Source organism: Phoca vitulina, unplaced genomic scaffold (assembly GCF_004348235.1).
Source record: "Phoca vitulina isolate PV1807 unplaced genomic scaffold, GSC_HSeal_1.0 scaffold34, whole genome shotgun sequence".
NCBI classification, from domain to species: Eukaryota; Metazoa; Chordata; class Mammalia; order Carnivora; family Phocidae; genus Phoca; species Phoca vitulina.
In genome coordinates, this window is record NW_022589737.1 from 16,901,826 (window position 1) to 16,917,623 (window position 15,798).

A 15,798-nucleotide genomic window follows, 5' to 3' on the forward strand; every position below is an offset into this window, starting at 1 on the left:
TGGAGCTTACATTCAAGTGCTCAGAGACTCGTATTACTTACAGAATCCTACAAACAACTGTGGGTCACAGTTGTGATTAGTGAGTACTTCAAAGGGGGAGGAATACGGTATCATGAGATCCAGATTATGAAGAACTTTGGATTCTGGGCTCCACATCTCAGCAATTCAACAACACTTGCCTCATTTGTCAAGGTTTCCAAAGCAAGCAAATGTCATTTACTGGGACTCTTTGGTGATTCAAAAAACTCTAAGAGACCAAACCAATCACCATGTCCGGAAAGAAAGGAAAAGCACTCCCTATATCTGGTCACAGACTGGGTAAGCTCTTCTCATGGATGCAGGCTCAGGGTGAGCTCACATGGAAATACCCAGGGAATGGTGACAGGAGAAATACCCAAGAAAACAATGTTGGGGATAACTGCGCCCCGACACGCAGCTGGGCACGCATCTGAGTAATATGATCTTCTCTTACAAGCTTCTGGAGGCAAGGGGGAGAGCAGCAGTGGCCGAAATCACACACATTTGCCTGACCTTGCCTGTTCTGGGGAGATTGCTTGCCTCCAAAACACCTGCACGCAAATTATCCCAGGCTGCTGCTGGCTGAAAATACAGTTCTGGAGATAAGGTGTCTCCAGTCCCATGATTTAAAATCCTATCAAAAAGAGGCCCAGGGAAAGTGCATTAAACAGCACAAATGGTTTAGGAACTAGGTCAGTCTGCAGATGAGCTATTTACAAAGCACAGGAAGCACAAGCCTCCCAGGGCATCCATAACCTGCGGGGCCCCCATCCCCTGTCTATCCGTGGATCTGACCCCCTCACTGCATCCACTGGGTCCTCAGGCACTCATGCTCTGTCCATGGAAAAATGCCCCTGCCTTTTCACCTTCTCTAACTTTTCCTTTTGCACTCTGGCCATGTTGTACCACTGAGAAAGGTACCGTTCACCCTCTCCCCTGGGTGAATGGTGCCTCTGAGGGTGGACAGCACCGGCAGCCATGCTGCTCTACCTGGGGCTTTCTGGAATCCTGGCTCTCATAAGCATAGGCTATTTTTCCCTCTCTCACACAGAATCCTTTCGCCCAGGTGCTCCCATCTTCGTGATGACTCTACATCAGATTTTCTCCTGTTCTGCTACCATGCCCATCATCATATTTTGCAACTTCGCTACCCACGTGCGTAGTCCATCCATCACTCTGACCCACCAGTCCCTCAGCTTCTTCACTCCCAATGATCTATTCCTTCATCCTCTTCATTTATCCAACCCCATAATTATGCCCTTAACCTTGTGGTCTTCTTGGATATCTCCGTTTCAAGTGCCCTGTTTTCTAAATTACCAGCTCTTGTATTTATAGTTCACTTGCTCTAAATACTCTTACTCCAAAAATTATTTAACCCCATCAAGATGACCAATCCACGGGTGCTATAATCAGTCAACCTAGTGACATCCTTTCTCTCTCCTTAACTAATGAAGAGTTCATGGTCTATTATTATGATCATTCTCTTGTAAACACTCTTCACTCAGCCAGCCCTCCTTCCTTCTGTAGCATTAACCAGGCTAAGTCCCAACCTGATAAAACTGTGTTATCACTTACTCTGGACTTGGAAAGTCCACAGCTGAATGTTTCTGGATTTTTTAAAAAGATTTTATTTATTTATTTGATAGATAGAGACAGAGAGAACAAACAGGTAGAGCAGCAGAGGGAGAGGGAGAAGCAGGCTCCCTGCCGAGCAGAGAGCTGGACTTGGGGCTTAATTCCAGGATCCTGGGATCATGACCTGAGCTGAAGGCACATGCTTAACTGACTGAACCACCCAGGCACCCCTCATTCTGGATTTTTAAAAAACACATATTGTGGGGCGCCTGGGTGGCTCAGTCTGTTAAGCATTTGCTTTCAGCTCAGGTCATGATGGAGCTGGGTCTTGGGATGGAGCCTCGCATCAGGCTTCCTGCTCAGCAGGGAGTCTGCTTCTCTCTCTCTCTCCCTCTGCCCCTCCCCACCACTTGTTCTCTCTCTCTCAAATAAAATTTTTAAAAAATAAAAATAAAAAATAAAAAACACATACTGTATGATCACAAATCTCAAATAGGCACTAAAGTAGACAATCTATCATTTTTCATTGTTCAAAACTGTTTCTTATTTTTTCCTCTCTCCTCAAATTTCATGCACCTGTGCTCTTCCCCCTTGACCTTGTCTTATATTTCACCAAGAAAAGAGAAGCAGACACTAAACAAAGAACTCCCTTTTCTTCCCATACATCAACTTCCAAACTGCCTGCATGGGGGATTCTGGTTTTCCTCGTGTTAGTGTGGATAAAGGGTCCCTGCTCCTGGCAAAGATGATAGCTCTGCTTTTGTCTTTTGCTTCTCACCTTCTCCTACAATCAGCCCCTGTAATTGTCCCTTCTCTCCTCTGCATTATGGGCCTTTCTCTCTCTACCAACTCATCTCCAGCAGCACACAAGCATGCTCTAGCACCTCTCTTGTAAATAATAAGAAATCTCCATCCCGCATTTCTTTCAACTCCTGCCTCAACCCCCTGCTTCCCTGCACAGCAAACTTCTTGAGAGCTTATAGTCACTGCTTCCATGCCTGTTCTTACATTGTCTCCTCTTTCCACAGCACTAGGGTTTCCATTCTTGCCATGCCACTAAGCCTGCTCTTATTGCGGTCAACAATGACTCCATGTTGTTGAACCCTAAGACGACTTGTCTATTATCTTCCCTCTCCAAATCGGAAATATTTGACCTATTGGCCACTATCTTCTCCTTGAAACATCTTTTCTTGGCTACTGTGACTCCACCTTACAAATTAGCACCACTGGTACCTCGAGCTAATAATCTAGGTGCTATCCTTGATTCTTTCCATTTCCTCACTCCCTACCTCAAAGTCATCAGCAAATCCTATTTATTCTACCTTCAAAACACATCTTGAATCCATCCATGCCTCCACCTCTCCACTGCTACTGATCTATAATATAAGCTCCCTACATCTCTCCCTGGGAAGCTTGGGCGGCATTTCTCTGCCTCTGCTTTTGGTCCTTTCCATTCTGCACACATTAGTCAGAGCAATATTTTGTAGTCAAAAATCATATCATGTGTCTCCCTGCTTAAAACTCTTGGGTGGCTTTCCATTACACTCAGACACTAACACCAAGCTTTTCACGCTGGCCTCCAGAGCCCTGTGTGTTTGGACTGGCCTATATCTCTGACTTCATTTCATTCCTCCCTCCCTACTCACCCACTAATCTTCAACAGCTTGACCTTCCAGTTCCTATGAAATACCAAGTTTGCTCCTGCCTCAGGACCTTTGCACTAGCTGGTTCCTCTGCCTGGACTGTGCCTCCCCTCCACACTCTCTTATTTGCATGACTGCTCTCACTTATTTTTCATGGCTTGAATGCCAATTTGGTAGAGAAGGCTTCCTTAACCACTCAAACCAGAGGCTGCCTTATGCCTCGACTTCTCTAAGTAGCACTCACAGCTCTGATATTTTCCTTGTAATTTTATTTATTTCTGTATTGCCTGCCTCCTCCTACTAGAATAATAAAGCATCAGGAGTGCAGGGGCTTCTTTTGAACTGTGCCTAGCACTTAATAGGCCCTATCACTAAATGTGTACCAACTGAGTGAGCGTGGGGACTACATGGTACTGCGATTAGATACTGTGTGAACAGACTATTAATATAGACCTTTTAGAAGCTTAACTTTATCTCAAACTTACCTCTAGTAGTCTTCTCAACCACTATTATAGGCTTCCTAAAAGCAAAGACGCTGACTTTTATTTCTTATTCCACATGACACCTACCATGTTATTAAGCTTACAGCTGGTGCTCAGCATATAATGTGTTGATTATGCAGCCTGAAATAATTATTAAACAATGCAAGGCAGTGCTGCTACACTTGACCTATTTGGAACTATGTATCTGGCAAATATCCTCAGTAGTTACATAGCCAGGAATCAGAGTTGCAACCAAGAAGTAGACAAACAGAACCCAGAAAACTCAAAATAGATGTCACAAATTCCATGTTCCAAAACACATGCAAATTACAAAGAACAAAGCTCTTCATGCAGAGCCCTCTGTTTATTCCTTCATGGAAAGTCAAAGGAGTATACTTGATCTCTAGGTCTGCCTGATACTTGAAACGTTAATTAAGCAAGCATTTTTCCTTCATTAATTCAGCAAGTAGTTTTTTAGTAGCTTCTATGTACTAGGCACTTGTGCTTGGTACTAAGTAGAAATCCAATACTGAAGAGAATAGCAATCTATGCCCTCATAAAGGTTGCAATCTAGGGGGGAAGGCAGCCGTAAATGTTTTAAAACATGTAAACTAATATGTAATTACAAAATAATATAAATGCCATAAAGAAAGAACAGGGTAGAAATTGTATTAATATTTGTTTTTTTTATTACAGGCTTTTCATTATAAAAATATATGCTTATTATAAGATGTTAAAAACAAAAAAAAGATACAAAACATTTATAATCTCTACAGCATCTGCCTTCCAGGGTAGAATTCTGAACCAAGATAGAAATTATAAAAAGTGACAGCAAGCATCCTCATGGTAGGGAGGGTTTTTAAAAACCAAATATAGAAAGTAAAACAAAACAAACAGGCAACAAGAAAACACTTCAGTCTCAGGTTACTTTTAGCGAATAGTCTTATAATACCAAGTGGTTCTAATGCCATATTGGAGTCCAGTACCATGTCTAAGGTCTCCGGTGAGGGCCCTAAGCCATCCCAAGGAGTAAAGTATAATCTAGATTCTGTTTGGAAAAGAAATAGTAACACATGTTAAAAAGATATAAATCTAAAAGTTTTAAAAGTTTATGAATTGTGCTTTTTGTGCTCTCTTTAAGAAATCTGTAATTACTCGAAGGTTTTAAAGAAATTCTCCTAGAAACTTTAGGGTTTTCTTTTAAATTTAGGTCCACAATCCATCTCACATAATTTTTGTGAATAGAAGGAGGTGGTGGTCGAGCTTCTTTTCATTCCATACAGATACCCAGTTGTTGTAGGAGTATTTGTTCTAAAAAGACCTTCCTCTTCCCCCAGTGAATTGTCTTGGCGTACTTGCCATCCTGTTTAACTGTGAAGCACTAAAAAAGTGGACATTGAGTTCCCTCTGCATTGACATGGTTTTTTGGTCAGTAGGCTTTGCTGTAGAATATTGGGTATTAAATTGACTTTTAATTGGCGATTGTCCTAAATGTTAAATCTGTAGGTCTTAACTCTGGAGTCTTCTAGTTTCTTCAGAGAAAGACCCATCCTCTTGCCTAATAGACTAAGGCAGTTTTCAGCATTCTATTAGCTAGGTGGGAGAAGGAATGTTGGGGGTTTTCACCACTTAATATAATCCTTCTCTTCAGTTTTCAGTATCTCTCCTTTGGTTTAATCTCACCAATGTGAGGTCCTATGTCTCTAGGTCCACCTGATACTTGAAACGTTAATTAAGCAAGCATTTTTCCTTCATTAATTCAGCAAGTAGTTTTTTAGTAGCTTCTATGTACTAGGCACTTGTGCTCGGTACTAAGTAGAAATCCAATACTGAAGAGAACAGCAATCTATGCCCTCATAAAGGTTGCAATCTAGGGGAGAAGGCAGACGTAAATGTTTTAAAACATGTAAACTAATAAGTAATTACAAAATAATATAAATGCCATCTCTCTTGGAGTTGGAGAAGTAATCAACATCCAACTATGAGGTGGCAAGTATGGTTCTAACTATTCTTTGACAGATTTCTAACCTGGTTTTAGTCCACATTATTATCCACCTAACTCTTCAGCCTTTCCAGAGGTCTTAAGGACCACAGGGCTTGCTTACATTTGGTGTTTCCCTTGGCAGTCATGGCTTCCTCCACTATGCAAAGTTCTTGCCAGCTTCAGATATTATGTAGTTATATTACACAAGTCTCCTTATTTCACTGAAGATGAAGTTTTCATTATTATTTCTTATTGTTTTTGTTATTTTTGTGTATGTCTGGGAGGGAAGTGGAAAATGGCTTTTAGTCCACCACTGACAAGCAAAAATCATAATTGACAGAGATTATCGGGCTTGGAGGGTGATGAATAGGAAGATCCAGCCATGATTCAGGTGTGCTATAAAAGCTGGGACTGGGACTAGTCAGAGAAAATATTACCATGAAGATTCTAGGATATGAAATCTCTTTGATAACTTATTAAAAAAAAAAAAAAAAGGAAATTTTCATCAAGAGAGGTCAGAGACTTGAGTGACCAGAGAATCCATTTGAACAAGCCATGAAAAGTGATCAAAAGAGAAATCCAAAATGTTAACTACTAACAAAAAGGAGTATCTTCTCTGTTTCCCTAACTCCTATTCTCTTCCACACTCACAAGCTATTATTCCTCTGCCCTGTGGGTCGTAGGTAAGAAGCACGCTGCAAGTTCAGCTAATGCCTTAGAGATGCAAAGTGAAAGAATCTCGGTGCAGTGTCACCCGGGCACCAGATCCAGCATCAGAGGAGAGAAGAGAGGATGGTTCTGTTGGAGACAGGTGGAAAGAGAATGCCAAGAGTCAACTCATACCGTAGATTCTCAAGCTTTTTGGAAGACTCACCCTCGAAGGAAGTGTGCTCCAAGACCTCAGTTGCATGCATGTTTGCTTAAAGCAATTAAAGAAGCACTCGTTGCAGGCAGAATCACAGAGCAATGGTGTCTGGTAACAAAGGCCTCCTAGAAATTCTCATTGTATGAAAAAAAAAACTGTTTCCATTTACTATTAGATATTAATAAATTTCTTAATGTAATTTGTCATAGGAATTTGTCCATTGTGCCAACTATTTCTAGAAAGGCTTAATGCTGATTAGATTCTTTTAAGACTGAAACATTTCCATTGATGAAGAGTACCTTCCTTAATGGTCAATTTATTAAACAGATACAATTTAATACATATATATGTTATAATAAATGAAGAAATATTTTTCCGTAAAAACAGTAACAATGATTGCAAATAATTTAATTCTTTTGAAGTATTTCAACAACAAATGCAAATTCAACGAATGAGCTTTTGAACATTTCAAACTCCATAAGCCCCACAATGAACCATAAAAAATACAATTATCACATAATAAATATCACACTAATATTTAATCCTGTTCCAAAAAAAATCGACATAAGGGTTTCATTAATTTTTTCATTATTTCTATATTTATCTTTCTACCTTCCTAGGTTATGATTCTATTTGGGTACTTTCCTAGCATTTCAGTAATATACGTTCACACCTTCCCAGGGCTGCAGGAATCATTCCAGATACAAAGAAAAAGAAAACAGGCTTACAGGATCTGGCTTATCTCCTAAGACTCAGAGGACTTTGTTGTTTCTCCCAAAGAGATTCAAACGCAAGCCACTGCTCATCAGACCAGGCTTCCGTTTTCTTTTTTTTTTTCTTCTTCTAGTTAAATTTAACTTGTTACATCAATGAAACTTTTTAGGTCCACCTTTCACCATAGGTTCTATTCGCTTTGTGTCTCCCCATACAATGATACATTATTTAAGTCTTGCTTGGCCTGTGTTACAAAATCCATTGTTCCATCTTTACAATGTACAGCTCTGATTTGTTAACATTATAAAAACATTTATACTCTTTATTAATATTTTATTATAATTTAATAGGTTTTATTGGAGTTTTTATCTCCTATGAAAGGTAAAGTCCACACACTTAACTTTCCTCCTGAGGACATTTGGTTAATTTATCTTCTTGGAACACAGTGTTGAACCTGCTTTCTGTTTGGTTATGGTGTGTGGTCACTAGTTTCATGTATTCATTTAGATCTCTTTCTACTTGATTTTTAGGTATGACCACCAATGCTGATCAGTCCTTCCTGTTCTTGACGTCGTACCTACCTTTACTTGGTGTGTTTACAAGTGACCCCTTCCTGATTTCACAAATAGAAACAATTGTATATCTATACTTTAAGAACAGCCATATACCTAACAGAAGATAGAATATATGTTTTCTAGTCTATTCTCTTTACTTGTAGGTTGTCACCATTGTCATTTCAACACCAACCCTGATTACTTAAAAAAAATATTCTATTCAGTTTTTTTTAAGAAGTGTAAGTAACCTTTTTATTGTTTTATTTTTTTATTATGTTCAGTGAGCCAACATACAGTACATCATTAGTTTTTGATGTAGTGTTCAACGATTCATTAGTTGCCTATAACACCCAGTGCCCATCACAACACGTGCCCTCCTTGTATTTAGTTTTATAAATAGAAGACATGCCAGAACCTCCTTCATCTTTTCTTGTCCCAAGAAAGGGAATGAACCACCGTATTTCATGAGAATAGGCTTAGCGGTGACAATACAGAGAAAAACTGCAGAATGGTTGAAACACACTAGAAGCTTATTTCTAGTCATATGTTGGTGCAAGGCAATGATTTCTGGTAGGGGTCCATCTCCTCCACGTGGTGACTGAAAACCCGGGGTCCTTCCACCCTGGGGCTCTGCTATCCTCTAGGCCTCAGCCTCATTTTCGTTTTCATCCGGCTGACAGGACGGACAGAGTGTGGAGGGGGCATGCCCACTTCATGCTCGAAGAGCTGCGCATCATGTGAGCCATGTCCCGCAGTAAGAATGAGTCATGTGGCTCCATCCCACTGCAGGGGAATCTGGAGAACATAGTGGGGTTGTGACCCAGGCTCCAGACCTGTTCATGGAGACAACAGATTGCGGTGGACCGCTAGCAGTCTCTGCTATCACAGCTCTCCAAATTGCCCTGGTTCCTTTTAGTAGAAAACTATATTTGAGGCCAAAATCTGAGTACTAACAGATCGACATAAAAACTGATGGAAAGAAGCAGAGGAGGAGCTCTGGAACTCTACTTGACAGTGATTAAGTCCTGAAAACTTTTATTTTTGATACTGGGAATTCACTCTGACTTTTCCTATTTGACCTAACACATCACCGTGCCTCTACTTACCACAGTAGAGCTTTCATCAATCACTAAGACACCCTACAGTCCTGCCACAGAGAAAGGGGACCAGGGTGCCCAGTACTATGATGGGATGCCCTGCAAGGGTCAGGGCTGTATGTACCCTACATAGGAAAGTGATCTTTACTATGTTGAAAGTTCCTCATCTGCGGGCACCTGGGTGGCCCAGTCAGTTGAGCCTCTGATTCCCGGTTTTGGTCCAGGTCATGATCCCAGGGTCGTGGGATCGTGCCCCACATCAGGCTCTGTGCTCAGCACAGAGTCTGCTTGGGACTCTCTCTCCCTCCCCCTCACCGGCCCTCTATCTCTCTCAAATAAATAAATAAATCTTAAATAAATAAATAAATAAATAAATAAAGTTCCTTATTTGTGAATTGAGACTATAAAAGTAGACCTTCTTCAGGAGGACATTGTAAAGAAGAGGAGTAAATAGGCCTAACACAGGAAACAAAGTCAAAGAACAATGTGGATAGTAATGCCTGAAATGAAATTCTTTTTTGTTTTCTATCTCAGGAACTTCTCCCACAAGCCAGGCATTCAACTCCCTAAATTGGTAAATGGCCAACCTGAAAAGCTATCAAAGATGGCGAATTTAAAGGCCAACTTTCCAATCACTAGGACTCACGAGGTGTTCTTAAGAGAGAAAAGGCAATGTCTACTTTTGCTCTGCATACCTGGGCTAGACTACCTGAAAGGATGATTAGGCATCTCATTTCTGTTTAATGGTGGCTCCTGACCCTGACAATACAAGTCAGCCCCCAAAAGAGCATGACTTTCCTCCTTCAGAATTTCTCAGCCGTCAGAGAATCATGGCTCTGGGCTCCTATCTTCCAGTGCTTTCCCATTTAGAGTGAAAGCCCATGTCTTTACAACATCGTCCTTAGCCTATTATGCTCCTGGTCCTGTTCATGGCACTTAACCTCAAGTATACTGTGTCCTCAAGGTACCTACATGTCCTTTTTTTATTGTCTGTCTCTCCCTGCTAAAATGTATGCCCCACGAAGACAGGGGCCTTTGTCCATTTTGTTCCCTGATACCTTTCAACCACCTAGAGCAGCACCTAGTACAAAGCAGGTGCTCAAAAAATAATTATTGCAAGAATTAGCGATGGAGTGAGCCTCACTTAAATCCATCCTTAAAATCATACCTGAATCAGTTAGCATGATTTGGGCTGCAAATAATAGAAAACACAATTCAAAATAGCTTAAGGAGTACAATCTGTTTCCTCACCTGACTGGAAGCCCAAAGTTAGCACAGGCTCAGGAAAGGCAAAGGTGGAAAAGGATGCTGGGGGGGAGGGGGGGAAGGTTAGGCAGCCAGCAATGTCCACCAATTTCTTAGGGGCCAAAGTGAGCCCATTTTCCCTGCAGGAATGTCCTCTGGTCATTTAAATGAGTGCTGTTAACTAATGACAAAAAAGACAGATTTTCTCTCTGGCCAAGTATGAATTTGTTATTAGCTGTAGATAAAAAAAAAAAAAATGTGAGCACATGGAAGATAGGATGTGTCCTCAGAAGAGAGAGTAGCCAGCTGTGCAAGGGTTAAAAGGAGGTGTGAGTCCATCTGTGAATGAGGAGGGTCTCTGAGTCTGGTCCTGAGGAGGCCAGGCCTCCCTGTGGACCTGAGCACTCTCAGAACTGCCCACCTCATTACGTTCTCATTCCTGCTCACCAAATAATTTCCTGATCTCTAACTCAGCTCCTGGGATATACCCCCCCAACTGCCGGGTTCCACTGGCGTTCTGGCCACTGGAGAGTTAGACAAATGAGCCATGTGGCTTACTCAGCCATCTCTTGTGAGTTCTGTCATTCTTGTCCTTCCGCAAAAGTCTAATCATCTGAGTGTATTAATCGTTCCAATTTTGACTTCTGCACAGAGAGGTAGTGTTGCTTTGTAATTGAGCATGCCAGCTTTGGAGTCAGGATGACTCTGGATCGCAGCTCTGCCAGGTATTAGCCATGGATCTTGAAGCAAGTTGCCTAACCTTCCAAGTCTCGTGTGAGATGAAGATAATAATACCCACTTTGTAGGCTTGCTGGGGGCTTTATATAGAGTAGCGCATAAAAATGTTTGGCTCAGGCGCTGGCATGGGGTAAGAGGTACTGAAGGAGTAGGAGCTCTTCTGATCACAGCTGAGAACCAGAACCTTGGTCCATTACAAATTCACTATCCTGCTAGGGCCAGCCAATCAACCTTTCCCTGGCAAAATGCCGACCCCGTCACGTGGCATCTTTCTAACTAACTTCAGCCTCCTGAAGAAATAGTCTGTTTGGGGATAATTGGGCCGATGGAGTGTATTGTGACTGCAATGCCATATTTGTCCTGATGACTAAATGCATAACACAGCGGCGGTTTCCATGCCTGCTTCCTCCATTTGTCATGTGTGCGTGCGTGCACACACACACACACACACACACATTTGCAAGCACAGTACCCCATTGTCCAGGCAGATAATCTAGGCAGTCTCCTTGTGGACAAAGACCTATTCAACACCAGCATAAGAGATGGGTCCTTGACAGCAAGCAAAGGGGGTTGACTTCATCTTAGGTGTTGACCCCAGCACCCTGTTGCTGCCATGCTGATTCAGAAAAAAGGCATAGTGGCCCACAAACCTAGGGTGGCCCTCTCTGGCTTTTTGAAGAAGGAACAAATCATAATTTCACAGTATCCTACTATTTGATACTAAGTGACATTTCCTCTGGGACTTTTAGACAATTTGATAAAGTAGGTGCAGTTCCCCCAAAACAGCCTCCCACTCTCCCTAGCCTTCACCTGTCAGCAGGCCATCTTCTGTGGCCTGCTAACAGGCCACAGAAGATGGAAGGAGGCAGGAGGGAATAGAAAGGCCACAGGGTTGTCCCCCCTCTACTTTTTAAGCTCAGGCTGAAGTTGCTACAACGCTTATTAGTTTGGGGCTAGCAAACCCACTCTTTCTGCAACCTTATTACCAATAAATTCTATCCCCAAGTCACCTTTCTTAGTTTTCAGGGTAAAAAAAAAAATAGGAATACCTTAAAGGAGCAGTAACTCTGTTCTTTCCTCTTCTCTCACCCCTCAGGTGATCTCCACCATCCTCTTCTCTCCTCCTCCAGGCTTTCTCCTCTTGGGTCCAACCTCCCACTAGATTGATAGGAGCCTCTTCATCTAAATTACACTTTCCCTCCTGCATCTGAACCTGGGCTTCAGGAAACTCCAGAATCTTTTATTGAAAAAATCTCCCATTCTGACTGGGTCCCACAGGCTCAGCATCTGAAGAAGGCCCTTCAGCGCTCAGGGAGGGCCTAGCAGAGAGTGACTACAAGGACGACCAATGGGGAAAAAGAGACCAGGGCCCCGGGAAGCAGAGGACAGCCTGAGTCAAAAGGCCAACTCAACTGTTAAGACCAGATTCTCTTGAGAGCAGTCACGGTTAAAGCCACATAGAGTCAGGGGCCAAATTTGAATACTGAGGGAAGCCTGAATCCTGAGAATGAGAACGTGATGAGCTGGCACATGTGGGAGGCATAAAGAATGAGGGGTGGCAAATGGACAGATGTAGATCTTTTGTGGGGTGCATTTGTCAGTTTCAAGGAGCCAGGTAATACAGAACCAACTCGCCTCTGCCAAACTGTGTCTTCAATCCTGACACACAAAACTTGATATTTTAATAACGCTTGTCGTCTATATCCTCCTCCCCTGGGCTGTTGGGGCCCAGTACGAAGTTTCCCACAGTGTGAAACTGATGAAAGATGTGTGTTCCCTGAAGTTGGAAAAATGTGGGGTGAGGCAGCTGGGAAATCCCAGAGGCAAACAGGGTCCCGAGACTGGAGTCTGGGCGGGTCTCCAAACCAAGGAGCCAGAAGCAAATACTAGAAACCTGTGAGCCTCTGCAAGAGCAGAGTGTGGTACCGGGAACTTACCTGAATTACCTGGGCAGGTAGGAGGTGTGGTGTCCCCAGGGGCTATAACAAGTCTGAGAGCTCAAAGTACCCAAGGGTCTGCTGCACTGAAAAGGCCAGGGCATAGGTCATTTCTCCCACCCTCTCCACGGTCTGCTTTGGAGATAAGGAACCAGGCCTAGAGAATTTACATAATCTCCAGATCCCTAGGGTTGTGAGGAGAAGCTGGATGACCCATAACCAGTACTATAGTTTGAGTACTCCTCATTGATAAGGCAGTGTCTGCCCCTGAAGCCAAAACTCTTTGTTTCTGTTTGATTCTATTTGAAAAAAAAAAAAAATAATAATCATGAAAACATCAGTATTAAGTCTGAAGTTTTAGGGGCAGTGTCACTCAGGTAGGAAAATTCAGTGTGCATTGTTTCTGCAGAGGGGCATGAAAGTGGAATTTGGCTCTTTCTCTCCCACACCAACAAGGGGGCTGATTCATCCTTTGGGCTCCCTGAGAGGGCCCCATCAGCCTGACTGTCACTAACTGAGGGCAGCAAGCGTGGACATTGAGAACTCTGGGTCTGTACACGGCCCCAAAGTGAGGGTTCTACACAGATCATTCTTTCATCAACAAGTACTTACAAGAAGCTGTGTTCCTGGAAGGGGGCTAAATACTGAAGTACAATTCTCTGCCTATACTCAGGTAAAACAGGGAGCAACTCTTAGTTCTGTTGTTAAGTAGTGACTATAAATACAATAGTTCAGAAAAGGCAAAGATAGTATTGGCTCATACAGTTTTGCTACTCATACAGTTTCTTTCCTCCCTCCGTCCCTCCCATCCTTCCTTCCCTCCAATCCATCCTTCCTTCCTCCTTCTTTCCTTCCTCCTTCCTTCCTTCCTTCCTCCCTTCCTTCCTTCCTTCCTATCTATGGAGAGCCTGTGCCAGGCACTGGGATATGCCACAAATATGGCAGATTGGTCTCAGCCTCTGTGGATATTACAATCTGGTCAGGAAAGCTCCATTGCCTTGAAGATGAGTAGTTTTCAAATGCCTAAAGGGAGGAGGGAGGGCATTATGGCAGGGTCAACTATAGGAGCACAGGCAAGACTGGGGACCAAGGGTAGAAAGGTGAGGAAATAAAGGTGAGGAAATAAATACAGCCAAAGGGATGCTTGGCAATATCGTTCTGGCACATAGGAGCTCTTTTATAAAGCAGAGGAGACAAAGGAGCAATTTAAGGTCGTCCATCCACTTATTTTCTTTTTGTCTTCATTTCTGCCTTCCTCAAGAGAATGGTATCTTTGTCCCTAATTCAAATTTCCAGCTTGGTTTTTATCTTCCTTACACTTTCTGATTTATGTTAATTGCTTGCAGTAAACCACTGTAGTTCAGCATGTAGCCAGCCATTGTGGAAAGAGCCCAGCCTGGGAACTGGTTGACCTGGACAAATGTCAGTGAGTGTGGGAATATGAAAATGCAGGGAGGGACAGTCACCACTCTAGCCCAAGGCCTGCAGGAGAATTGCAGATCCAGCCCAAGCCCCAGCACTAAACCTGGTGATGCAGCCATCAGGCTCTTCTCGTTCACAGACTACAATGCCAAGGACAACACAACCACATCCATTACAGTGATGAACCTACTCTATGTATCAGATGCACTCCAAGGGGGGAAAGGAGGGAAACACTCTACAGTAATTTCCTCCTTACCTACCTAGGACTCCATCTTCACATACCATAAGCAGCTACAAAGAGACAATTGGAATAAGACTAATAATACTGTTCTAGAATCTGAAGTTCCTGTGTGGGAGTAGAGAAAGGGAAGGCTGACTACTTTAACCAACTTAGAGAAGGCTTGGAAGTAGGGAGAGGACTAAGTGGCCAAGTAGAGTAAGGCTGGTATCTGGGCTGGACCAGAATCTACCCATCCTTTGGGTACACCATCCACCTAAGCAACACTGAAGCTAGGCCACCTACTAGGCCTAGCTGTCATGTTTTCTAGGCTGAGTGCCTAACATGTATAACCCGAATGTCAGCTGGGGTCATCCAGCCACTTTGGACCTAGATAAAAAATCAGTTGGAATGGTGATTCCATGTCTTATGGAAGTTCAAAGCCTTTTTTAAAAATTATTTTTGCCAATTCTTGAGGGATTTGTGTTACCTCCAATGTGCTCACACTAGAGCAACCCAGAAACAAATCCTATCTCCTTCCTTTATTTAGAAGCAAAACAAAATAAACAAACCACTTAAGCACTGAAAACATTTGTAAATATGATTATTATTCTAATATCCCAATTAAAAAGCCAACAAAAACAATTTGAAGTTAGACATTAGTCATCTCCCTTTTCAAATTGCTCTTCAGCCTTCTGGACTCTGGGCAATTTTCAGTGGTCATGTGCCCATGTGCCCATGGTAATCTCCCATTATCGACTGCCTTCTCTCAGTAACCTCTTTCTGTCTGTCTGTCTCTCTCTCTCATCAAGAAGAATTCAGTGTTGAAAGCATTGACCATGAATAGGAATTGATTAGAAGAAAAAGAGGGTCCTAGGATCAAGGTAAGGGTGGCTGATGAATAACCTCGAAAATGTTTACTTCCAATTACATTCTAACCTTTGGCATGTTAACCAAGATGAGTAGAAGGATTTTCAGTGAAGGGGCTGTTTTTGGACAGTGATCCAAGACATCCATGCGTTCACTACTTCCTTCCTCCAAATCCAACTCTGATGGTCCTGGATCCCACCCCTGCTCTTTTTTTCCTGTTAGTGGGTGAAGAAGTCAACAAGTCAATCAGACACCAAATCATGGAATGTAAATTTGAAGGGAGGAAAGGGGAGACAAAGACCAACCAGCCCTCATCAGGCACCTGCTATTTGCCAGACACTTTATCAAGTTACCCCAAAGGGATCTTCCATGCTTTCATCTTACGCCCTGGTTTTATAGTTGAGAAAACTGAGATCCTCCATAGTGGAAGGGTGGTT